Source organism: Ciconia boyciana, chromosome 9 (genome assembly GCF_034638445.1).
Source record: "Ciconia boyciana chromosome 9, ASM3463844v1, whole genome shotgun sequence".
In the NCBI taxonomy this organism is placed as follows: Eukaryota; Metazoa; Chordata; class Aves; order Ciconiiformes; family Ciconiidae; genus Ciconia; species Ciconia boyciana.
The window spans coordinates 46,351,958-46,365,020 of record NC_132942.1 but is presented as its reverse complement, the minus strand read 5'-3'; the positions used below and the strand labels follow the sequence as shown (position 1 = coordinate 46,365,020).

At 44.6% G+C, this 13,063-nt stretch overlaps 1 protein-coding gene across 1 annotated transcript in view; it reads right to left on the bottom strand.

The window, feature by feature from the left end:
• LOC140656428 (uncharacterized) overlaps positions 1–8,074 on the bottom strand; it is a 127,023-nt gene extending 118,949 nt beyond the window's left edge. Inside the window, exons 1-2 of the mRNA XM_072872114.1 lie at positions 7,948–8,074; positions 5,796–5,889 (exon numbers count right to left, since the gene is read on the bottom strand). The gene's annotated coding sequence lies outside the window, so the exon portion shown is untranslated. The remainder of the gene's footprint in view (positions 1–5,795; positions 5,890–7,947) is intronic.
• Positions 8,075–13,063: the final 4,989 nt, after the last annotated feature.

Below are 13,063 nucleotides of genomic sequence, written 5' to 3'. Positions count from 1 at the left end.
CAAAGAAATTAATTTCTTAGATGACAAGAAAAGGTTATCTAGAATGGGGAAAACACAGGAGACAAAAATTTCCACTAATAAAACAAATATCAGACTCTGAACTGAATCTGAAGCTATCTTTTTTTCCTCCAAAAGATTTGAAATCCCCATAGCCCAAACACTAGAGCTACAAAGAAAAACATCCTGCAAACTGCATTTCTAAAAATACAAGGAAAGCATAATGAACTAGATCTTTTTTTCAATATGTGATTCACTAAAGCATCCCCACGCATACTATTCCTCAGGCAAGGCCCATAACAAGAAAATATACTGCAATCAAAGTTCTAGACTTAAAAGCAAACCTTACTTTGAGCTACTGCTTGATTTACTCCTTCTCAAAAAAACTTTTGTACAATATAAGACGACTCAGCAAGAGCTTTCCAGATTTCAGAATATGCCCTTTTCACAAGTATAAAGGCGTTTCGCATGACTTCAGCAAGTAATAAAATGCATACCTTCCTAGTCTCATCTTAATGATTTTTATTGATCTGTTTATTCCCAAGATACATTCAACAGGTATCAATCACCCATCTTATTTTCCAGTTATCAATTTTTTTCATAAATATTTCCACGAAGGGACACCATTTTACTCTATTACACCCTTTATTCCTCTTACTATAATACACAGCCTTCAGTTATTGTTCTCATTTTATTGTCCTCATACTTGTCTTATGCATATAAAGTGAGCAAAATTACATGTTTTATATACATGCCAACAGGAAGTCAGCCATAAACATAAGACAACACAGAAGTTTGATTTTGAGAGTCATTATACAAGAAAGTGGATTACCATCCTCTATTGCCCAAAGATCTACTCCCACCAGTTCTCTTAAAGCGATTCAATCAATTGGACGTCTAAGAACTATATGATCTAGGTACTGGCATCAAACAATTAGCCTCTATGCTAGATGGATTGATTACAATACTTTACTTCCATGATCAATTTCTGTAGAATTTGGTTTTAGCTGTAAAAGTTCCTTGAATGTCAATATTTCACAGCTGCAAAGATTAGCATCAAAATATTAATCAATTATAAACCAAAGCAATGTAGTTCACCTAAAATAATAACCCAACGAGATTTAGACCTTCAGCTTCTGTCCCACCTTCATCTAGCCACAGATGCCAAAAACAGTGACAAGGCCTTCAAGGTCAAAATCAACCATTTAATGCTGTCGATCTGGCCTATTAAGCAGAAGACCTCTAGGAAACATCATACTAATAAAGGATTAATGCGAGCTGAAGTCCCACAGGAAGTCATATGACTCTGCTAGGACATTTATAAATTAAGTGAGTAGCTTGAACTAGGTCAAATGGGAAAGAGTTAAGATCTAGGTTTCAATTTCCATGGTGATTAGAAGAAAGGAGCTTGCCTGAAGAGCTGTTTGGACCATTAATGCTCATTTTTAGTATCCTTTGGAAAACATGGGACATTTGAGAGGACAGAGAGAAACAATAACAGTATTTATATATATATTTTTTTAATCTGGTGACTTGAGTAACTATTATCTTGTCTGACACTGACCTCAAAGTAACAAAGTGGCCAATACAGGACTCTAGCTAGAAAGAAATGGGGAGGGTAATATAATATTAATGACATGAATTTTCAGGAAATATATTCTTGGACTAGCTTTGTTTTTAATTATAAGTTTATTGCTAATTAATAACACAGATATAGCAGATTTTTGTAAGGCAGTTGACTTGATGCAAAATGACATTTGATTAAGAAACTCAAAATCAACATGACACATCAAGTGGACTAGAGACTGATAGGCCTCAAAATGTAATTGCAGATGAGGCCAAACACTAAATAAATGTTTCCAGCTTACATCAATTAAATATCAACACAAGAGAGAATGGTTTATTTTATCCCACTTTCAAGAGCTTGACCCTGTGTTATTCAGCAGTTTTGTCTATGCCCTGAAAAAAGCACAAGATGATTACTGAACAAATTTACAGATTAGAGTGATAAAAACCAAGGATCAGCTATAGAAAGCCATTTAGTTTGCCTGGTAAAGAAGAGTCAAGCAAAGATCATAGTTTTTAATATAGCTAAATGTAAGAAAACATGTCTAAGCCACACTTACAGGTTGGAAGCCTATCCTGAAAGCAGGTATTCTAAAAGGTCATTGTAGAAAAACATTTGTAGGGAGCTTCAGTGAGATACTGTGGGTAAATAGGACTATGGAGATAATTTTACTTTCAAATTTCCTCCAAAGCGAAGATTACACAAGTGAGGCTTAGTCAGAAAACAGCAGACAACAGCTGGTGGCAGAAAGGGCCACATGCTGTACGGAAGGCAGGAGAGGACCTGGGAGGTCTCCTTCTCTCCAGAGGGCTGGCATAGGCAATAATCAAGAGCATGAGTCTGATGGGCTCTCTGCCCTCTCTCCCTCTTCATCGGAGGACAAACAAGTATATGGGGGAATGCTTACTCTCTGAGGTTCCCATTTCTTCTACTTTTCCCCATAACATCTGGATGCAAATTGATACCTCAGGAGAAAAAACAAAACACACACCACAGGAAACACATAGTTAAAGAATATACTATTTTGTGTGGGTTGGGGACTGACCTAAACCACCAAGGGAAAGAGTATGGAATGACTGAGCTAAAGGCACGAACGCACAGCTTCTCCCAAAGAAGGTGGCAGGACTTCAGAAATAAGCAAATAATCATCTGAGAAGCTACTGCCAGTAGCATATGCAGCACGTTTTCCTTTTTAACACAACGACTGCTAAAGTGCCAATTGCTTCAATCTTGGCCCAAGATGGGAAAATAAGCTGGAACTATTGGTGGGAAACTATATGGTGCAGGATACAATAAACAAAAGAAAAACCCTTGTGTCCTTTCATATATTTCAAGTTATGGGGAGCACCTCAGAGTAAGTTTCTCAAGTTACCGGGCACCTGCCACGTTGAACTTCTCTGCCATGTGTCAGCCTTTGCTCTTGCTGTTATTAACCTTATTCCCACACCATTATAACAAAACTCAGCATGGGGAAGACTACTTTGAAATTGCTTGACATCAACTTTAGCAAGTTACAGCTGAACTTAAATACAAACTCACATATTTTAAAAAACAAACAAAACCCTCCCCTAGAAAGCTACCAAAAGTTTAACTGAAACAGAGGTAAGGAAGTATTTGGGCTTCTCGTGCCTTCCTTGAAGGTTAACTTAGACAAAACTCAAGCACCTGAAAAACAATTAGGAAGTAGTTATGATGGTACGCATCTTAACTCTAATCATAGTTCTCCAGGTAACATCCTCATATGCTAATAACATATATTCAAGCTCTTCTGCTGCTTCTTTTTGTACCTTGCCTTTGCAGATAATGCAGAGTATTATTATTTCCTTTTCCTGAAAGAAATCTCGTATCTTGAAAAGCTGTACTTAAGAGGAGCTACTTACATATGGTACAACCAAACATTTTGCTTTCTTCAGCAAAGAAATTCCACCACTAAGTTTCACAGCTTTTTTTATCTGATATATAGAAATACCACTTAATGCTATGATCTTACTCACCTGTTACAAAACCTACTTAGCAAGCACTCTTGCATCCCACCCAGCTGCTGACAATCCCCTGACAGGACACGAAGGATGCCAAATACATCCAGAACATCCGCTTCTTTGTTTTGATCATAAACATATAGAAAGGAGAGGAAGAAAAAGCCCTCAGAAAGCTTTGCCTTGGATCTCTTTATATCAAAAACCGTCCCACCATGCTCTTTCAGCTAATCCCTCCATCTTTATATAAAGTTGTATTTAGTACATCACACACAGCTAAACAACTTAAGACCTGAAACACAAAAACTCAAGGAATATATGAAATGGATAAGGACACGTAAGGAGCATGACAAAGCTGAGGAATTACACCCCTGCCTCCTGATTCCCAAACCAGGGCTTTAACACTTAGCATTTGAGCTGGTCACATGTAATGAAGTTTGTTACAAGCTCTGAGCAGGGGACAGGTGTGTCCTCCGTCGGCGGTCAGGCCCACTGACATGATTCCTCAGGCTCCCACCTGAGAGCGGTCGTCAGCAGCAGTCACAGCCGAACCGTGTTGAACAGCTTAGCTGTAATTCTAGCCATGATCAAGGCAGGAACAACATTACATTACATAGCAGTTGTGATTAAACAATAGCTCTGATACAAGATCTTTTAATAACGGTACGGGGAGATTTCTGCTACAAGAAGTATTACCACAACAGGACCACCTAGACTTCTCCAGAACAACTTTCTCACAACACAGCCCGCCTCCCTGTGAGCCAGGATCCAGCTACAGTGAAGACATTTGTGGTTTTTCTATCTGCCACCTGCCTCCCTCCAACATCGATATGCAGCTTCAAAGTCCAAAGGGACACTCAAACAAAGCTGGAGGGACAGAGAGGAATCAATGACAAAACAAAAACAAATAGCTTTCAAATGATTTTGGACTCCTTAAAAATGGAGAGTTCTTATTTTTAGCCTGCATACAAGTAGCTCAAGGTGCTTTTTCTTTCGTCCCCATGACAGTAGTTAAGTGAATACACCTGCCTCGCCTCGCTCCCTTCTGATGGTAAACAGAAGGTCTTGCATTTAAGTTACAACATGGAATACTTCAGTGCAGCCCTGTGCCAAAATAGCACATTTCTGAGGGATGCAAAGGTATTCAATAAAAAGCTTTTAAAGGCATATTTTTAAACTTGCAGCAGGAAAGCTTTTCTGTGTCAAGACAGTAATTCTTTTAACAGCATTGATCAAAATGTCATTCTTTTATGAGTGTACAATACCTTTTAATGGCATACAACAAGCCATTAGGGTTATACACCTCCGTACAGCAGACAGCTTACTGGAAAATCGGGAACACTGGCCAAGATACCGTCACTAGTTTTTATGCTTCTAATAAGGCAGAGTTTCTTCCATTTTCCCCAGATCTACTTCACCCTAATACCCACAAGTGAAGCAATCCAAAAATTAAGCCGAACTTCTCATCACTTCCACGAGAGCTGTTTTCACTGTAACCCACATATTTTCCCCATCTTATAAATGCAACAAATATTCTGGCTTTCTAAAGTGGGATTCTATCACCAAGGTCAGATCTGCTTCTTTGTTTTCCTCACCAGCGATCATACTTCTCCCCAAATCAGCATTGACTGAGGAATCAAAGGTGGTTGAATTGCACATAATGGTTTTGATTTTCAGAAATGGGAAAAAAACCCACCTGCCCTTTCCTAACACTCTGAGGCCTGAGACAGAGTCTGTCTACAAATCATCCAATTCTTTTCAAGTGCTCCAACCCTTCAAAAAGAGTAAGAGCACTGGTGATTGCATTTGCTCTGCTTGAATGGAAGGAAAGCATGGACTGTGGATACATTCAGCAGCACTTTATAGCCTTATTTTAGTTAGAAATATCAACAGGAAAGGGAATTATTTCTGTCAACCCACCTTCAAGGGTTTTCATATTAAGGGTACGAGAATATTTATGGGATTTAATCATCAGTGTTAACTGAGCAGTGGCAGCAAAGAACTTTATTTCACTCTCTGAAATACTTATGGATATCATCAAGATCATCTCAGCTACCTTTGAAAGTGTATCCAAGCCATCGGTATAAGCAAATGAAAAAACAATTCCCGATTAAAACATAAGGCAAAAATTTAAATCAAAGAAGGGAAAACTGACTAGAAAGAGAAGACAGAAAAAAATTGAGGCTCTAAAAATCAAAAGCTGGAGTGAAATTAATTACAGTTAAGAAAAGTTTAAGGGGCTACTTCTCTCTTACCTATGCAGTTCTGTAACACAAAAGCAGCTGTTGTCCGTATGACTTCCAGTTATGAGATAGCTGCTGTAAGTCTTCTCTGTCACAGCAGTCACATCTAGAATTTAAAATCAAAGTTAATATTTTTTCTTTTACACAATCTTTAAACATACACAAACTCAACCAAAACAATTTATGCTGCAGAAGATGCCATTATCTCAGACAGAATACCACAAAGCCAACTGTGTTTATATCTGCCCTGCATTCATTATTAAATATACAGTCAGATACAAAGAGGTCTCCCCAGAGAATTACCAGGTCACCCACAAAGAGCACGACTTTGCTAGATGGTTCAACTGATAATTCAGACCAAAATCTAGCCAGAATGAGGCAAGACCCACACATGCCAATCATGAACTTAAGTATGCTGCGTTCAAATAACAAACATGTCACATGCTGGTGAATGTTATTTTAGGAGCCAAGTTGCAAAATCTCAGGTAACATCTGAAGATGAGGACTGCCCGGGACTGCAAATCTGTGACGCAGGGGCTCTGACGCTGCAGTGATGGCCATGTAAGAAGGCTAGCAGGGCAGCAGCACACGAGTGCCGGGAACGGAGCCTCTGCCCGCTGCGTGGGCTTGGGCTCCTCTCTGTGTACTTACCAAGCCTGCCTAATCGTTCACTTTGGGATTTCTTACCTAGTTTTAAGCCACATAACTTACAAAAGTAAAATAAAGACTGGAATATTTTCTGGAAGGCAATACAACAGAATATAAATGCTCTCTGAAGCAAGCTACACAGATTTCATCATTAATAGGGATTGATTTCTCACTATGACCTGCCAGAGAATTCAGAGTTGCTCCATCATGGTTGTTATAGTCAAGAGAGTAAATACATATTCAAGTACGTATTTGGGTTTTTTAAACAAACAGATGATTTCCTAGGTTACCTTATATATATCTCAACTAAAAAAACCTGCATTTTGCAATAGCAACTAATTTCTTGTTGACCTACACTAAATTCTGTGCAATAAACATTGTGGCAGGGTAGGAGAGCTGCTGCTCCTGTCCCCAGGGTGCAAAGAATCAGACCGTGAAGTCGCTCCCCCTGCGCCTGGGACCAGGAGCTGCATTCAGACCCAGCACGCGGAGTTTCAAGATGGAACGAACTTTTTGTTCTTGAACATACGCATTTCTAAAACACAACTGCATCATAGTTTCCATTTAGAAACAAAAATGGTTTATGTTCAACAGCATTGCAATCTACCCAGTGCTAGAGATATACATTTTTCTTCTCATTTCGATTCAGTTAAACAAAACCAGTGGGACTAGTAGCACTTCCTGGGCATAAGGAATGTGGCTAAAAGTTAGTGAATTGTGCATTTGGTTTCCTGAGTAATAAGTGTCATTTTTTTCTAGAGCTTGATTCAGTAAAAGCAACTCCCTACTTCTATATCTCTTCAGTGATGTAAAAATAAATTAAGGTCTTGAATTAAGGAGGTCAAATAGGGCCAACATAAACAGAAACCCATCTCATTTAGCACTTCAGCTTTTAACAGCTTGGTGTTTCAGTTTAAATCTCCATCCCTGAAGGTTTTAATAACAGGTTTGGCATATATTTCTTAGAAACTACATAGATACATTTGATCCCACATTTCACCAAGGAAACAGACCAGATTGTGGTTCCTAACATCTTTGCAGCACAGCCGGCCTAGAGAAGGAGTTTTGCACCCAGCTGCTAAAACCAGTGACCACTGCAGTGATGGCTATAGCGGCTTACCGAGCTTTGTCTCCGTCAGCCCTCTGCCAGAGGTCCTGGCAGCCGAACCGCTCTTTCCTACAAACAGTCCAGGAAACTTCCTGGCTAGATGGAATCCTCCCAAGCATTAACCTGTTCTGCAGTTTAGCTAGTGCTAGATTTTTTCCAGGCCCCTGGCCACGCAGAGGCTCTCTTCCTTGCCAAGGTACTGTGCAATGGTGTAACGGCCACCGCCTTTCCCAGAATGGCGACAGAGAAGTCTGAAGGAACAGCACGGCCTGCCCAGGCCGGGATAGAGCGGAACTCGCCCGTGCAGCAAGAATTCGGGAAAGGAACTCTGTCCCCCTCCAGCCAGAAGAGGGTGAAGGCAAGAGGACAGCATTAGACGGAGTGGTAAACTTGTCCATCAGCCCTTACCTGGATGCGTGAGCGGAGCCCAGCGCGCTCGCCGCCCCCTCAGCGGCAGGGCCCTGCCGCCACAGACCCTCTCCAAACCGCGCACGGCCCCGCCAGCCCGGGCCCGCCTCGCCGGGCCGGGCCGGGCCGGGCCCGCTGTCCTCAGGGGCGGCGGCGGCCCGCACATCCCGCCGTTCGAACGAGACCGCCAAGCCTTCCTCCCGCCCCGCCTCCTATTGACGGCGCTCCCGTCCAATCCTGACGAGGGAGAGACAAAACCCCGCCCCGAGGCGCCAGCTAGCCAATCAACACTCGACAAGGGCGGGGACGGTGTTGCCTGTGTGACCACCTCCCCGCCTTCCCGCGCGGGAGGCCTCACGAGCCCGCTGGGCCCCAGAGGCGTTGATTAACGTAAGAATTGCCCAACAGGAGCTCACCCTTCCTCCCGTGGGTGTCGACGATTGGGGCAGCAGAGGAAAGGGGCGGGGCTTCAACCAAACCCGGTGGACGCGGGCGAGCGTCGCGTTGCCATGGGGACGGGCGGGCGGCCGGCATCGCTCTGGCCGCGGGGCCCGCGGGGGCCGGGCCGGGCCGCCCTCCCCGCTCCGCGGCCGCGGCCGCAGCCCCGGCCCCAGCCCCGCACCGCCCGCGGCGCGTTCAGCACCTCAGGTCTACGAGCAGCGCGCCCCGCCGGCTGCTTCCCCCCCAGGCCAGCGCGGCTGCTGCGAGCCCCTGCCCGCTTTTCGGTAGGGCGGGGTGCGGCCAGCCAGATCCCTGCCCCGCTTCGGAACGGCCTGAAGTTCTGGAAATCTTTCTGAATGGTGTCCTGTTGTTTTGGGGGCAAGAGACGAAAGCCGCCTGCGGCCCTATGAAACGGCTGAAGAAAGCAACTCTTCGTGTCAGCACTCGCGCCTTGGAGCCCGAAATAAGAGTGCCAAAACCGTCCCAAGTTCTGCACCGCTGCGATCAAGAACGGGCGCGACGCTCCCTAAAGAGAGCCACCGGCCCCACCAGCCTGTGTCAGGCTGCCGCTCCACCTGCCTCCACTCTGGTCCTGACTGGGAAAAAGCAGGCTTCCCCCTCCAGCCCCCCTCCTGGAGCTTACCTGGGCCAGACACTGAAGCCAGAAGACTGCAGGTCTGGGTAGCACGCAAAAGAAACACACAGCTGAATACCTACGACCCAAGAGCCGTCTGGAGAGCAGCAAGGCTTGTGTCCTCTGTCACACGGAGAAGCCACAGAGAGAAAAGACAATGACCTCGGTGTCTCAGGTCAGATACATAGCTGTCCTTCACTGTCCCACGGCCGTGGCTTTCCTCAGTGCAGCTGCTGGAAAGCAGCCCTCCCAGGTCCTGCACCAAATCGCCTCACAAGCATTCATGTCACAAGGTCTGAAACAAGTCAGAGCTATCAAGGCAGGCACCTGATTTATGTCTATTACAAGCAGTTGAAGGAGTTACTGCTGCCTCTGAGCCATACACAGATCTAATTCTAGATAGGGGAAAGCATCCAAATCCAGGAGATGCTGAAGTTGGCTTGCTTGGCTGGCTCTCCCTTGTAAGAAAAGCAGCCAGCTTCAGAAATAGAATGGTGGATGAAAAAGATGGCATTAGCACAGGTGAAGCATAAGCCAAGCTTTGGAGCTGGGAAACCTGCATGATTCAGATGTCTGTTCATGAGACCACATAGATAACCCAATTGCCGAAGGCAAAAAAATATTCTTTTAAAATCTACAGACAAATGCTAAATCATAGGAGGCAAAGAACTGCAAGGCTGTCCCAACACTCTTGGTAGAGAATCAGGGAATGAATCAAGCTTACTGAAAGCCTAAAGGCATAAATAATGACAACGGAGCTGCAGTTCCTTCCAGCCGTAGCTCCTGTTAGCAGGATGAAGTTTGGCTTGTCCGGGGGACTGCTCGCAATGATGGAACTGGGAAACTAAGTGAGACAAAAGCACTGGGTTGTGATCTTAGTCAAGAAAAATAGCAATGGAAATTCACTTCCTTTTCCTTCTTTGGAACGGATGTGTGTCCGCAAAGCAAGAGAATGCTTGGAACTTTGTCTTCTGTTTGAAGAGAAATGAAGAAAACCAAATATTTTTGTAATAAAATTTTAATATCCTTTTTTTGGACTTTGTAATCAAAGCAGCTTTATAAGCTATGCACACATGCATAGTAATCCTTCAGTAATCCCACTAGCCTCAGGCATACATGATGCTTATGAAATAACGGGGCAGTTCCTACTACAGAAGAAACTTCTTAATTTTTTTTTTTTTTGGTCTAGCTCATCATAGGGCCAAGCAAACGAACCAAGTTCAATGGACCATCACACGAAAAATATAAAGGAGCTCAAATGTAAAATATTCCTGTACCCCAGTATATTGATCAAAGACAAGATGGCATGAATGGGGTAACACTGTGGTATGGCATTGGGAACGGAAGTCCAGTTCCCCATTCTTCTTCCAGAAGAGGATATCATTTTGACGTGAGAAATCCAGTGAGACAGCAAGAAAGCAAGAGTACTGCGGGGATTAGAGCACAGTTCTGGCCACCGCTGGGCACTGGTCATTACAGTTATATTTCATAGTAATTTCCACTACAACTCTTTTCCCCATCACTCATAACTTTCTAATGATTTTCTAACCAGAAACTTTCCTATCTTGAAAAAATATATTTAGAACTTTTTTTCCTTAGTATTCCTTCAGCTGAAATGTACAAGGGTCAAAAATTTGAAATTAGGCACAGCAGTGATCCGCACTGAAAAGCAAAATGTGCCTTTACGTAATTTGGCTTTGATTCGCCATTCATGAGTGTATGAAAGTCACTGTTTTTACTAAGCTGAATAAGACAGTCAGGGACATCTGCTGCTCGCTGAAGTAGCTAATGTCTCACTCGGGGAAGATCCTTTTCTTTCTCCTTCAAGGACACATTAATTTAACCAAGTCTGCAGAAATGCACCATGGGTGTGCCCTGTTCCATGGTGCCTGATGTCAAACTAGCGTCTGATGTCAAACCTTCGGTGTCCAAGCCAGGGTGTAAGGAAGCCTGCCAGAGGCCAACTCCTAGTTTATTTTATTGCGACTAATAGACTAAGACCCATCATAGTTTGGAATCAAGCCAAGGCCTGAAGCTGAAATTGCTTCCTAGTAAGTGATTTGCTCCAGTCAGTGAATTGAGAGAAGACTTCCATTCTCATCCTCCTAGACCTACAGTCTTGGCAATGTTAATAAAATAGACCCTGACCAAGGAGAAGTGGCAGGATGCCAGGACAATGCATCAAAACTATCTTTCCTGGAGAGAGTCATCCAACAGGTTGTCAGCAGGAGCTGCGCCTCTGCCAGCCTGCCAGGCACTCTTCTGGAAGAGCCCTGCCATAACCACAGCAAACTGCCAGATGAACTTGTGAGCTAGCAGTACAAATCCACGTGCCGGGAATCATCAGACGATACGCAATGCTGCCTATTTGCCATGAAGCGCGTGACTCCCCTGCCACCATGTCCCCTCACTGAGGCATAACGAGCTTGCAGGTGTGGGGACCAGCTGGTCTGACCTCAAGCAGGGCAGAGGTGGTGCCGACAGGCTACAAAAAGCACACCAAGCCGTGTCCGCCATCTCTCTGTCTCCCCAGGTTGGAGGCAGAACCCGCTTTGGACCAGGGCTGTACCCGAGGGCATGCTGGTACACACACCCTTAAGCCTGAGCTCTCCAACAGCAGCTCAAGCAGCAAAGCTCCCCCCGTTCCTGGTGCCAAAGGAGCCTCATCCACTACGACATGACTGAGCCCCGCTGCAAGGCTTAGGAGCCACAGTGGCACCTGCGGCCAGGACAGCAGGGAGGTGAGGACAGGGAGCTTCCCGCGAGTGCTGGAGGGTTGGAGAGAAAACCCTGGCAGCTGCTAGGCTGCCCGCCAGGCTTGTTTCTCCCTTGCGCGTGCTCCACGTGCGTTCTCTCCCCACTAAAGGGTGCTGGATGTGCAAACTCACACTCACAGCTGCGAGAAGGTGCCTGGCTGTGCTGGTGCTGAGCACAGTCCCTTAAGAGATTACTGATGGAGCCTGTTTGTGGCATGTGTGCTCACAGCTGTGACAGCTTTGCACAGGGACCATATCATGGTGGGTCCACAGCGGGGACCGTGCAGCACTGCCAGGTGTGCGGGGAGGCTTCTCTTGCGCGGTGGCCGGAAGAGCTGTGAATCTGCGGGCTGGCAGTGTGCACACAGGCAGGGGCTGGTGAGCACTTGACTCATTTGTGCAGGACAGGCAGGTTTGGCAGAGCTTAAGCCAGCTCGGGAAGGACCATGCTTCAAGCACGTCTCCCCCCGCCCCATCTGTAGTGCTCCAGAATCTTAATGTTTTTCATTTTGAACAAAATCCCCTCAAACTCCATTAGAAAACACTCCATTACAAAAATACGAGGGTTTCACAGTTGAACACTCAAGATGAGAAATGCTATGAAGTCAAGACTGTACACACAGCCCTTAACTCTGCCCCTTGCATGTCTGCATCATTGCAACACGAGCTATTCCTCAGCTCACACAATAGTTTGTAGTCTTTTCAATCTTTTCTATAACCTTGTTCATATGACACCTTGTAGCACTCTCTACCATGCAATGTAGCCCAGACAAAGAGTCCATTAAAGTAATTTATGTGAAAAATATGCAGTAAATCACAATTGGACAATATACAACTGGTGAAGTAAAAGAATAGAGTAATGGTGAGGATAGGCTACCACATTCAGGAGTTTAGAATTAGACTACCAGATTAACCACTTCAATGCCAACAACAACACCAGCCCTTATGTTTCAGTGGTACCACTCTCTGAAAGTAAAAAAAAAGAAAAAAAAAGGTAAAACAAACAAAAACCCCCTTAAAAACATTACATGCTTTGTTTCTGACAACGTATTAGTACTTTATATCAATGCATGGAGATTTCCCCCCCCCAGGTGTGGCTGTTGCTTGCATTCTGGTGGCACGTAGGACCCCTGTCATGGGTCAGGCTGCCGTTGCATTACCTGGGGTGCCGGCATGCAGAGGGGTTGCCGCCCAGGGCTGCCCTCATGCTGCGAGCCAAGTGGGATGCCAGGTGTGAAACATGGCTAAAGCAAAGGAAACTCATAGGAGTGAGAGCCCCCGAGGC